Source organism: Mytilus edulis, chromosome 10 (genome assembly GCF_963676685.1).
Source record: "Mytilus edulis chromosome 10, xbMytEdul2.2, whole genome shotgun sequence".
Classification (NCBI taxonomy): Eukaryota; Metazoa; Mollusca; class Bivalvia; order Mytilida; family Mytilidae; genus Mytilus; species Mytilus edulis.
Window position 1 is genome coordinate 33847497 of NC_092353.1, and position 13212 is coordinate 33860708.

Consider the following 13212-nt stretch of genomic DNA (forward strand, 5'->3'; position numbering starts at 1 on the left):
CTATGCCTGAGGTAGAAAAGCCTTAGTATTTCAAAAATTCAAAATTTTGTAAACAATTAATTTATAAATATAACCATATCAATGATAATTCATGTCAGCACAAAAAGTGCTGACTACTGGGCTGGTGATACCCTCGGGGAAATAAACAACTCATCATAGATATCAGGACTAAATTTTGTATATACGCCAGACGCGCGTTTCGTCTACAAAAGACTCATCAGTGACGCTCGAATCCAAAAAAGTTAAAAAGGCCAAATAAAGTACGAAGTTGAAAAACATTGAGGACTAAAATTCTTAAACTTTTGCCAAATACAGCTAAGGTAAACTATGCCTGAGGAAGAAAAGTCTTAGTATTTCAAAAATTCAAAATTTTGTAAACAGTTAATTTATAAATATAACCATATCAATGATAATTCATGTCAGCACACAAAGTGCTGACTACTGGGCTGGTGATACCCTCGGGATAATAAAGCTCCACCAGCAGTGGCATCGACCCAGTGGTTGTAAATAAACTCATCATAGATAGGACTAAAGGCAAAATAAAGTACGAAGTTGAAGAGCATTGAGGACTTAAATTCCTAAAAGTTTTGCCAAATACAGCTAAGGTAATCTATGCCCGAGGTAGATATGGCTAGAAAAGACAATGTTGTCACCCGTCTATTAAACTATTAACACATATATAATAACAGATAGGTGTATCGCCTATGAAAGCTGCCTAAAAGTTTATTATGACTATTAAAACCAACAAAAGAGAATTGTTATCGAGTGATATATAATTCTCACCAGTTGTTATGAGTATTTCCTTATGGTCAACACTCTCATTGTGCGAAAAGAGGAGAAAATCTGCGAATCGTTTATCTAGGTTTTTGTGTGTACGCTTCAGAATGATTAATAACATTTGATAACAAGAATGGTTTGTATGTTATTGAAGAAATCACATGTGTCCTTTACCATGGACGGAAAGAAAATTGTCTTTACCTTTAAAAGTCACCAATGACCTAACAAATAGTCAATGGAAATGTCGAATTATAGGTTCATGATGATGAACAAGCCAATGAAATTAACGAAGTTTTCGTATTACTCTTTTCGTATCAAGCACTGTGCACTTTAGTGTGATACGAGAAATATCTATTCATGCGAGAAAAAGATAACACAGGTCACAACCATTAGAGAATGATAATAATCATCACAAAATTAGATTCAAAATCATCCGCCAGGTTAATTTAGTTCCCTACGATACTATGCAATTAAATAAATAATGAACCTACCCACTGGTACAATCGAAAAGTTGAATGATGTAGAACCATATAAGTTCCAAATCCTGAGTTCGTAAGATGTGAAATCATATTCCTCTAAGATTGCTGTTGTTATATCTATTTTGTAGCCGCTGAAGTGGAATGTTTTCCAATAGGTCGGTAGCATTTGTTTTTCTGAAGTTATTTTTAACTGTACAATGTGTTTACTTTCTTCTTCGTTCAGACTCTTCAGTTCTACTCTGTCAACACTTGGGTAACTGTAGACGTCAAACGTCAGTTTACAATTCCTGTTGAGACTGCAGAGATTTGTTTGACAACTTGTATTGAAAAATACAGACTTGCCTAGGAGAATAAACTATAACAATTAATTGTTTAATATACAAAAAATAAATGCCAATAATAAAAAACAGTATATTCAAAACATCTATTATAATTATAATGGAATAGAGAAATTATAGATTTTTAAATATATACCTGGTATTTTGATCAGATAAGATCCTGTTTGTTTCATATTCCCTTTGCTGTCACGTATATCGTTGCTAGCTGTACACGTATATATACCATTTCTCATATAGGGATATTCTGTATCATCTAAAGGAAGCGTCCCATTTGCAAAACCATCTAGAAAACGGATGTGCTCTCCATACTCTGATTGATGGTTCCATTTGTAGAAAGTGTAAACGTTTGGAACACCTCTGGCGATACAATCAACAGATTCTAATCTTTTGATAAACTGAATATTTGGTGGGTCTTGCGAATTGAATTAAAATATTAAGACGAAAAAGTCAATAATCAAGTCAAACTTTAATTCGTACACGACTGTTTTTGTTTATTTAATTTGGTTTAATTCTTTTTTGTGATACATAACTATTATAAAGCATTCAATTCTTAATTGTAATGGGTTACTGTCATGACAACAGAAGGAATAACAGGTGCTTTTTAAGGATAAGCAGGTAATTCTTCACGTGTGGCACCCGCAGATAAGTGTTATTTGTGTTGTTTGTGAAATAAGTTAGCACTGCCGTGATATTATCAAGCCAGGAAATATAAATTCAATAGCTGGTTTTGTTTTCCTTTGACCACTGCATTTTATTAAATAGATAAACATATTTTTTTTCTATCTTTGAAACACATAGTCGTTTGTTGTTGTTGAAGCGCTAACATTGACCTCAATTTTTCAATGCCAGTGTTGTTTCTGCTGATAGCAGCTGCCCTGTATATTTTTTGCGAGAATTAGTTCGGTTAAAGGCTTTGCTCTTTGGTCAAGTTTCAGGATTCGAAAATTTACAAAGCTTACGAATTGGGAAATATCTCAGTTTCAGATACGGGTCAATAACAAATCCTCTATTGCATGATGCCAAGTCACTATACATAGTTTGACAACAAATGTTACAGGAGTAACACGAAGTGTGTCAAATGTGTAGCAGGATCTTCTGTTTTCCGGCGTACTTTAGATCACTGAAGGTTTGTGTTGGGGTTTGCATATTTTAGTTTTTATTAAGTGGTTTGTAGACTGGTTTTCTTTGTTAGAAATTTACGTTTTCTTTTGTCATGATATAGACGATTTATCATCGACTTTTGAGTTTTTACTATACCTTTAAAATTTTCAACCTCGTTTTGTAGCTATCTCATTGTCGATCGTGTGTTTAATATTTAAAGCAGCTTGTGGCACCAGGCTATATTGATGCACATTTAGATCTTACTTTTTTAGGCTTTAATAAATTCGTGTGGCGCACAGTTCGTAATTTTACTACGCCATTTTTGTGTAATGTCGTAAATTAGTTAAAGGTATTCGTTGTCATTCTGTGGTTAACATGAACTGTACTACTATATTGTTTTATTTATGTATTTCTCTGTCTGAAGTGTTCTTGCATTTATTTGTAATGTATTCCTGTCATTTGATATTGTCATTTTAGCGGTATTTTTACATTGCCATAAAGCGCGATGTTTGGCTAGTCACAAAACTAAGTTAATGGTAAATGACTTTATAGTATAAGCCGATTTACGGTTTTTATAGTCACAAATAGTTCCGAGCTGTTCAAATTTTGATTTCGATATCTATTATATATGCCTTTACAACTACAACTAATTAAAATTTGTATATGTTTGAATTAGTATAAGCACGAAATTGTTAATTACATTGAATTGTGACAGACATTTCTGCAGATCCACTAACTAAATCATTCTTTGCCAAACATTTATACTTCCCAGAGTTTTTTCTGTCAGCTGACTCAATAATAAAAGAATCTCCTGTTTCGTTTAAACTATACCAGTATCCATCTTGTGATAAGTTATACCACAGAAAGGTAGAAGGTTCAAAGGCTTGGGAGAAACATGTAATATTTAAAGTATCGCCTTCTATGACTGCTGTATCACCATGAATTTGTACTATTGGATCATCTGGAAATAAAATTGGTATCAAGTTACACTCAGCGACTTCCGGTAGCATGGATATTGCAGTGGAATCCCATTGGCAGAACACGAACGTGACAAATTCGCTTAAGAAGGATTTATTCGAAAGAACTGTAGAAATACCGAAGAAGCGCATCAAACGAATATTGTTCCAGACCGTGCATATGCTATAAGGAAAAAAAGAAAAATACTATTGTACGCTTATACACCCTAACAACGTTCATTGCCTCCTTCAGAACAGATGAATGTTCCACATAATATTTTACGTTCTAGACCATACCTTATTCGTTTAGAAGTGAACCGTTTCTCCCCGTTTCGTCCTCGAGGATATCACCAGCCCAGTTGTGAGCACTTCCGTGTTGGCATGAATATCAATCATATAGTCATTTTTATAAATTTCCTGTTAACAAAACTTTGAATTTTTCAAAAAAATAAGGGTTTTCTTATACCAGGAATAAATTACCTTAGCCGTATTTGGCATAACTTTTCGGAATTTTGAATCCTCAATGCTCTTCAACTTTGTGCTTGTTTGGCTTTATAACTATTTTGATCTGAGCTTCACTGATTAGTCTTTATGTAGATGAAACGTAAATGCCGTATTAAATTATAATCCTGGTACCTTTGATAACTATATCCATAGTGTAACACCGATAGTTATACCAGGCAACACTTGCAAGATAACCAACTAAGGCTTTCCTATAACAATCCGTCATAGGGGTATCTTGGCATAACGTAGACCACAGTCTACCTACAGTGCTAGCTCCCTATCAGCTTCTTTCGACTATCGTATTCGCTCTGGTTTGTTAGTAAAGTTTTTATTTTCCAAATATCAACTTTTATTCACATTCATACAAGCAACTGAGTACTGTACTTAAATTAAATTTCGACCAGATGATCATTTCAAATATTCTATTTGAATTAACTTGAAAAGTTGGGTTGCAAAATACCGGTTTAAAACAATTTTGATTTACAACAGGCAAATAACGGACCCCTCAAAACGAATTATTGTGAAGGGTTCTGAACACGGGACCTCGGATTTAACATCCCAATCCGACAGACGGACAGATAAAGACAGGATTCTCTACAGAAATGCTCCACAAGTTGATTTTTTCCCTAGAGTTCGTAGCAGTTTCATAGGATTTGAAGGGCAATGCAAAATTTATCACTCCAGCACTTCGGTGTTGACATGAATATCAATTATGTGGTCATTTTTATAAATTTCCTGTTTACAAAACTTTGAATTTTTCGAAAAACTAAGGACTTTCTTATCCCAGGCATAGATTACCTTAGCCGTATTTGGCACAACTTTTTGGAATTTTGGATCCTCAATGCTCTTCAACTTTGTATTTGTTTGGTTTATAACTATTTTGATATGAGCGTCACTGATGAGTCTTATGTAGACAAAACGCGCGTCTGGCGTACTAAATTATAATCCTGGTACCTTTGATAACTATTTACACCACTGGGTCGATGCCTCTGCTGGTGGACGTTTCGTCCCCGAGGGTATCACCAGCCCAGTAGTCAGCACTTCGGTGTTGACATGAATATCAATTATGTGGTCATTTTTATAAATTTCCTGTTTACAAAACTTTGAATTTTTCGAAAAACTAAGGATTTTCTTATCCCAGGCATAGATTACCTTAGCCGTATTTGGCACAATTTTTTGGAATTTTGGATCCTCAATGCTCTTCAACTTTGTATTTGTTTGGTTTATAACTATTTTGATATGAGCGTCACTGATGAGTCTTATGTAGACGAAACGCGCGTCTGGCGTACTAAATTATAATCCTGGTACCTTTGATAACTATTTACACCACTGGGTCGATGCCTCTGCTGGTGAACGTTTCCTCCCCGAGGGTATCACCAGCCCAGTAGTCAGCACTTCGGTGTTGACATGAATATCAATTATGTGGTCATTTTTATAAATTTCCTGTTTACAAAACTTTGAATTTTTCGAAAAACTAAGGATTTTCTTATCCCAGGCATAGATTACCTTAGCCGTATTTGGCACAACTTTTTGGAATTTTGGATCCTCAATGCTCTTCAACTTTGTATTTGTTTGGTTTATAACTATTTTGATATGAGCGTCACTGATGAGTCTTATGTAGACAAAACGCGCGTCTGGCGTACTAAATTATAATCCTGGTACCTTTGATAACTATTTACACCACTGGGTCGATGCCTCTGCTGGTGGACGTTTCGTCCCCGAGGGTATCACCAGCCCAGTAGTCAGCACTTCGGTGTTGACATGAATATCAATTATGTGGTCATTTTTATAAATTTCCTGTTTACAAAACTTTGAATTTTTCGAAAAACTAAGGATTTTCTTATCCCAGGCATAGATTACCTTAGCCGTATTTGGCACAATTTTTTGGAATTTTGGATCCTCAATGCTCTTCAACTTTGTATTTGTTTGGTTTATAACTATTTTGATATGAGCGTCACTGATGAGTCTTATGTAGACAAAACGCGCGTCTGGCGTACTAAATTATAATCCTGGTACCTTTGATAACTATTTACACCACTGGGTCGATGCCTCTGCTGGTGAACGTTTCGTCCCCGAGGGTATCACCAGCCCAGTAGTCAGCACTTCGGTGTTGACATGAATATCAATTATGTGGTCATTTTTATAAATTTCCTGTTTACAAAACTTTGAATTTTTCGAAAAACTAAGGATTTTCTTATCCCAGGCATAGATTACCTTAGCCGTATTTGGCACAACTTTTTGGAATTTTGGATCCTCAATGCTCTTCAACTTTGTATTTTTTTGGTTTATAACTATTTTGATATGAGCGTCACTGATGAGTCTTATGTAGACGAAACGCGCGTCTGGCGTACTAAATTATAATCCTGGTACCTTTGATAACTATTTACACCACTGGGTCGATGCCTCTGCAGGTGGACGTTTCGTCCCCGAGGGTATCACCAGCCCAGTAGTCAGCACTTCGGTGTTGACATGAATATCAATTATGTGGTCATTTTTATAAATTTCCTGTTTACAAAACTTTGAATTTTTCGAAAAACTAAGGATTTTCTTATCCCAGGCATAGATTACCTTAGCCGTATTTGGCACAACTTTTTGGAATTTTGGATCCTCAATGCTCTTCAACTTTGTATTTGTTTGGTTTATAACTATTTTGATATGAGCGTCACTTATGAGTCTTATGTAGACGAAACGCGCGTCTGGCGTACTAAATTATAATCCTGGTACCTTTGATAACTAATTACTACTAAATATAAAAACAAATCCTACAGAAAATAAATTTCAACACCTTTCAACCTAACCCGAACCTGGTAATTTAAAACTGTTTAAACAATATCAGTCTGGAAATATAGAATGAAACCTTAATGTATGGAACTGGGCTGAAACATGCTAACTGAGGAAATATTCATAACCTGTAAATTCGTAATAATAAGTTTTGAACGCATTCACTGAAGGTCAGTCTTTAAACACACATTTAATGAAATAAAACTTCCCCCACGCTGTTTGTGTTGGTGGCTTAAAACCGCTACATAAACATATACTAGAAACAAATAGTTAGACCCATATTACAAGACATACCACCCTGTCTCACTATGACCAAAATGTTCGTAAATTTAATGAACTCACATGTAAAATTTAAGACTGCCGTTTCTGTATGCAATTCACTGTATTCTTCATTTAACCATACACAGCAGTACAAACCTTCATCTTCAGGTGTAATGTTATAGATATAAATCTGAAACCAATTCATCGTTCTCCTGCGTTTTATTAAGTTATATTTATTTCTGTTGTATTGATCTCTGTAGCCATAAAGAGAGAAAAAAACAACCTGCTCTCCAGACTCAAAGTCACATCTTACGTGGTACATGTCTGTCCTATTAGTTTCCCATGTAAACGTCAGTAGACCAGTGTTTCCTTTTCCAGTCACAGAAAAAAACTGCACTCCAAGAAAAACTATAAAAAGACAAACAAGTTATTATTGTGAAACTCTTTTTGATTTTTATGTGTCTAAAATTGGTTGATTTTGATGATATATATCACCTAAACAAAAGAAAATCCTATATGTGTTTCATCACTTTCAAACCTTTCATCTGCCCAATACGTCTGGAAAATATTTTGCAGAATATTTGTTGGCAACCTGAATGTGTACATATTGTAAGGATTCGATTAGGATGTGCCTGCCATATTCTCTATTTGCCTTTATCACGTCATAAACCTACCATATCTAGTGGTTGTCGTTGGTAATTAACCGTCTGCCAAAATTTACTAAGTGGTTATCAAGCCGCTGGATTTTTTCCTTTGGATTTTTTCCTATTTTCTCATTCTAGGGCCCTATGAAGCGTACTGTACGGTTACTATTTTGCTCATCGCGGAAGGCCGTTCTCTGACCTATAATAGTTCATTTCATTGTCATTTGGGCTTGTTGATAGTTGTCAAATTGGCATTTATATGACAGAAACTTATTTTTATTTTAATGGTCGGATACCGCAAAACATGTTGATAATAAATATATTTGAATATGGAAGATAATCTCAACTATAGCGAATGTTTGGGTGACTTCCTTTTTAATGGATATTGATTTAACATGTTTGTTACATTAGTAGTTATCGCCGCTATAAAGCCCTATTGTGCGAATGCAGCGTAAAGCAACCAACACTCAATCAATCATTAGTAGTTACAGATAAAATGTGAATAAGCTTGTTTACGACATTAAGACATGGACGACGAACTTAATAAAATTCTTCTACTTGTTCAGTCTTCTATCAGCTTATATTCAGTTATTTAAAAGACTATAAAAACAATCCGTCAAATTTGAATTATGTAGTGTAAAGGAACATTTTTACTTTATTATTTTAAGGTGAATCCAGAATAGCGCTTTGGATGCATGAAATTAATAAACGTGTTAGTTTTAATTTTTCACATCACTGGGTCGATACCTCTGCTGGTGGACTATCAGTCCCCGAGGGTATCAACAGCTCAGTAGTCAGTACCTCTGTTCTGACATGATTTTACAAACCTTTCTAAAAATGTACATTTTCAAATTTTGAAATTATGAGGAATCTAAGTTTTCAACTGCCTCAGGTAAAGTTGACTTTAGATGAATTTGGCTATTTCTTTTAGCTATTTTTGACATAAAGCTCTTCAACGGTTTCGGTACTTATATATCTTTGGATTTCAAATGTTTGGTTTTGAGCGTTCTGATGAAGGTAAATCCAGAAAAACGCATGAAATTATCAAACGTGTTGTTTTCAATTTTAAACTGTACCAAGTCAGGAAAATGGCAATTATTATCTAATGGTTCGTTTCTGTTTATGTTGCATTGTCGTTTTTTTTTTTTTGAACTTCAGTGTTCTGTTGTTTCGTTGTTTTCCTCTAATGGTTGGTGTGTTACATCGATTTATGACTTTTGAATAACGGTATACTGCTGTTGCCTTTATTCATACACAGGGAAATTTCGCCAAAATGAATTTCACGTAAATTTAAATTCAAGTGATTTTAACATCAAACGATCTTATTCTTGAAACACACTCCAAATCAATTTATGCGAGTTTTACATGAATCTCAGGTGCAAACAAAGTTATTCAAATTACATATTCATTTACAAACTTAATTAAAATCATGAGAAAATCTAATCATCTTTTCACGTGAACAAACCAATTTCACGTGAGTTTCATGTATTTACTCGTCTGAAGTGAATCTAACGTGAAATTGTTAACGTGAATTTGACGCGAGATTCGTGTGTAATTGAAGTGAGAAGCCTTCGGGGTGGCACCCCTATCTCCTAATTTTTCTAATTTGTTTTGGAAAGCTACTTGTCATGTTAAAATATTCACTGAGGTTTAAAGTTTGTTTGGATGAACTTTAAAAACATTGATTTTAGCAACTAGGTAAAAGGGGGGAGGGTGATTAAACTTTCCGTTTTTATTCAGATATGGTATGATTATTGTTCTCTTTGGAGGTGTTCTGTACAACAAATTATTAGTTTTTAAGTGCCTGTGGCGACGTGACCCAGGAATTTTGTTTTGTTCTAATGTCATTATCATTGTTTTTGGTGTCTAAATCGCAATAATTTTCTCAGGGTCACATAGGCGTACGCTATTAATTGTTCCTACTTATGGCATTTTTGCTTCCTTTTTACCCCCCTCACTTCACCCAGTTGCTGAAATTAATAATTTTGAATATGAGAAAATAGGAGGACAAAACGAGGGCTTGTCGTACCTTGTCCTTTATCTGTTTAGTTCCTATTTTTTAATAAAGGCGTGCTAAGAATCATTGTAATCTAAATAAATTGACAACACAACATGACAGCCTTGGAATTTAGAAAAAAAGTTGTTTCTTCTAGCATTTCGTAATGACAAAAGTTTAAGATAACAATAATTGGACACACAGTATCAAGATTTCCTCTTAAAACAGATGTAAATAACTGACCTATTAACACACATGAACACTCAGTGATCTGAAAAACAACAACAATGAAACATATTTATACATGTTGATATTAACTGTTGAATTATTCTAAAAAAATATCTTTGTGCACATCTAATGGGTGTAGATTTAGTTCTAGTAATGAAATGCATATTGCATTATTTGCATAAACGTAATTCTCTAGCTATGTTAGTATATCTTCCAAGCTCAATGTTGAGCGTTAGTGTTCCACCACCCTAATACTAAAAAGATCAAAAGTCGTACAGTTTAGGTTATAAAAGATTGATGGGAATAATCCTGCATGCAGTTGTAGCTCATAGTGCATTTGCTCTATGACTACTGAGTACTATTATAGTATTCTACGATTTGGCGATATAATCGGTAATCAAACCTACATGGGGATCTTTTCGTGTCTTGATTTGGAAAATGGCTGTTTTATTTCGTTGGACACTTAAATTCGTGGATAAAGTCATTCACGAAAACCACGAAAATTGGTACCCTATGAATAAAGGTACTTTCACAGTAAGTTAAAAAGTGTGAATCATAACAATATTCTAAATTATGTTCAAACCTCAATTCTTACTTTATATTGTTGGGAAGTTTTTCGCTCCTTTCTACAGATGCTAACCAGCTTTGTATTTACTGGTCTTTACTTTATTATTAATGACAGCAATAGATTCAATAACATGCATTTGTGTTTGTTGATACCATATATAATTAATACTGCTAACATAAGAAATAAAACAAAACAATTTTTAAAACAGACACAAAGTTTCGATCTGAGAATACTCACAGTTACTGAAAGCTAGCTAGTTTAAAGCCAAATGAAATTAACAAAAAACTAACACAAATATTATGCAGCTAAGACAAAATATAAATCAGTTCAAACCAATAGATTTAATACATCTTATCGCTAATCCCGGCTGACCCGGCCGCTTGAACTTTTGACGTCAACAACAATCCCTTTTCCATTGTGGCGTCAGATGTTTTGTTTTATGACGTCAACATTTTACGGGAACCGGTGTGATATCCAGCAATGGCGGACAAATAGCGATAAGGTGTATGTTAATACGTCATAGACAGTGTTTGTTTTATTATAATTATTAACCTATAAAAGCCCACGACATATTAAACTGATAACTACAGGTAAAGCCAAATTAACACGAATTCAATAATCGTTTGTCGTGCTGCAAGATTCGCGATCCATGTTTTTTCACCCGGCTCTAAGAGTGTGTCTTTTTCATGGCAAATTAGTTATACAAAAATAGTTATACAGTTTACCATTGCATGCAATGTGGTTTCCTCAAATCTCTTCAAACGTGAGAAATTAAAATCAAGTTTCCGGTATATTTATGTATAAAATATGTGTTTCAACATTTCCTTATTTAGTCATTAGCAAATGATAAACTATGTCAATACAAAATCACAATTAGTTTGAATAAAACAGTCAAAGAACGACAGGATAAATAATTGTTCGAATAATATGCCTCGTCAAATTTTGGTACAAAAAGCACAAATGAATAAAGCGGAAACATATTGTAAAATCATTGTTTCAAGCATACAAAATGCTGATTGTTGTTTTCTAATTATTATGAAAAAGTTGTATGCATAAAATACTTGAACTTTGTAAGAAATATACAAATATTCGAGTTCCCATACAATCGACAATTCACTAATGTTTTCGCATGCAAGTTTTTTTTACTCTCTCTAAGATTTAAGAATTGTCACACTGTGGATTGCGACCTTCCAAGCTTTGGAATTATATAAAAATCTAAATTCAGCATCAAACAAGAGATGCGCGGAAGATACTATACTTGTATTAGAGGAACAAACGTTTAAAGTTTTTTTGGTAGGGGCATTAAGGCCTGGTTTTGGCCCAAGAAAATAAAATGTTTGATAACTTTTTCAACTTGGCACATAATCTTTAGAATTGCATAGGGTCAAGAAATATAAACGAAAAACATTAAGATTCTTATGTGATGACGTCACAATTACGTCATAATATGTACTGTTTTCACAAAAACAATGAAAATTCAGAATTTATGCAGTTTTCTATCTTTATTTCTGTTGTGGAAACATCGTGCGCAGCCAAGAAACAACAAAATAATTTAACTGAAGCTTTATTATTACTATTGACAAAATCTCACCAAATATAAAGTTGTTTCTTGGGTGCGCACATACTTTTCCAATCGAAAATATACTTAAAAATTTGATGAAAAACAAGGAAAATCACAAAATTTTACAAAATATGCATATTAAGGCATGATTTGTTGCCATAGTAACTCGTTCAATGTCCAAAATTATTATGTTTTTCTGAATACCTTCTACCTGAGATACTTTTCAGTAATTTAAAAATATGTATGATAACTTTCAAATTTGCAGTAATTTTTGGGCCAAATAAGGGCCTTATTGCCCCTACTCCTTTGGCCAGTATATTTAGAGAATTCTTGATTATTTAACGCGAAACGTCCTCAAGATAGCGATAAGAGTTGTTGAATTTAGCAATCAAATTTAAAGCGTTTTACGTGGTTTAACTACTTGCTAAGAGATCTTTATACCACCAAGTCAACACTTTTGAGACTTTAGCGGTACGGTTGATTACAAAAGAGGGACGAAAGATACCAAAGGGACAGTCAAACTCATAAATCTAAAACAAACTGACAACGCCATGGCTAAAAATGAAAAGGACAAACAGAAAAACAATAGTACACATGACACAACATAGAAAACTAAAGAATAAACAACACGAACCCCACCAAAAACTAGGGGTGATCTCAGGTGCTCCGGAAGGGTAAGCAGATCCTGCTCCACATGTGGCACCCGTCGTGTTGCTTATGTGATTACAAATCCGGTAAATAGTCTAATTCGGTAGATCACATGCATGAAAGGGAAGGGGATTGTAGTTACCGCGTAAGGAACATATCCGATATCATTTGTGAAACGGTTATTCCATAACGGTCAACCAACTCGTGATGGCGTCCGTAAAATTTACGAAGGGAGGATTTCAACTTCACCATTTGGAACTCTTGGTTTAACAGCTTCCTTGTGAGCAGCAACCCTCTATCAAGAAAATCATGATAGGAAATGCAAGCACGGGAATATCGTATTAATTGGGAGATATATACCCCGTATGCA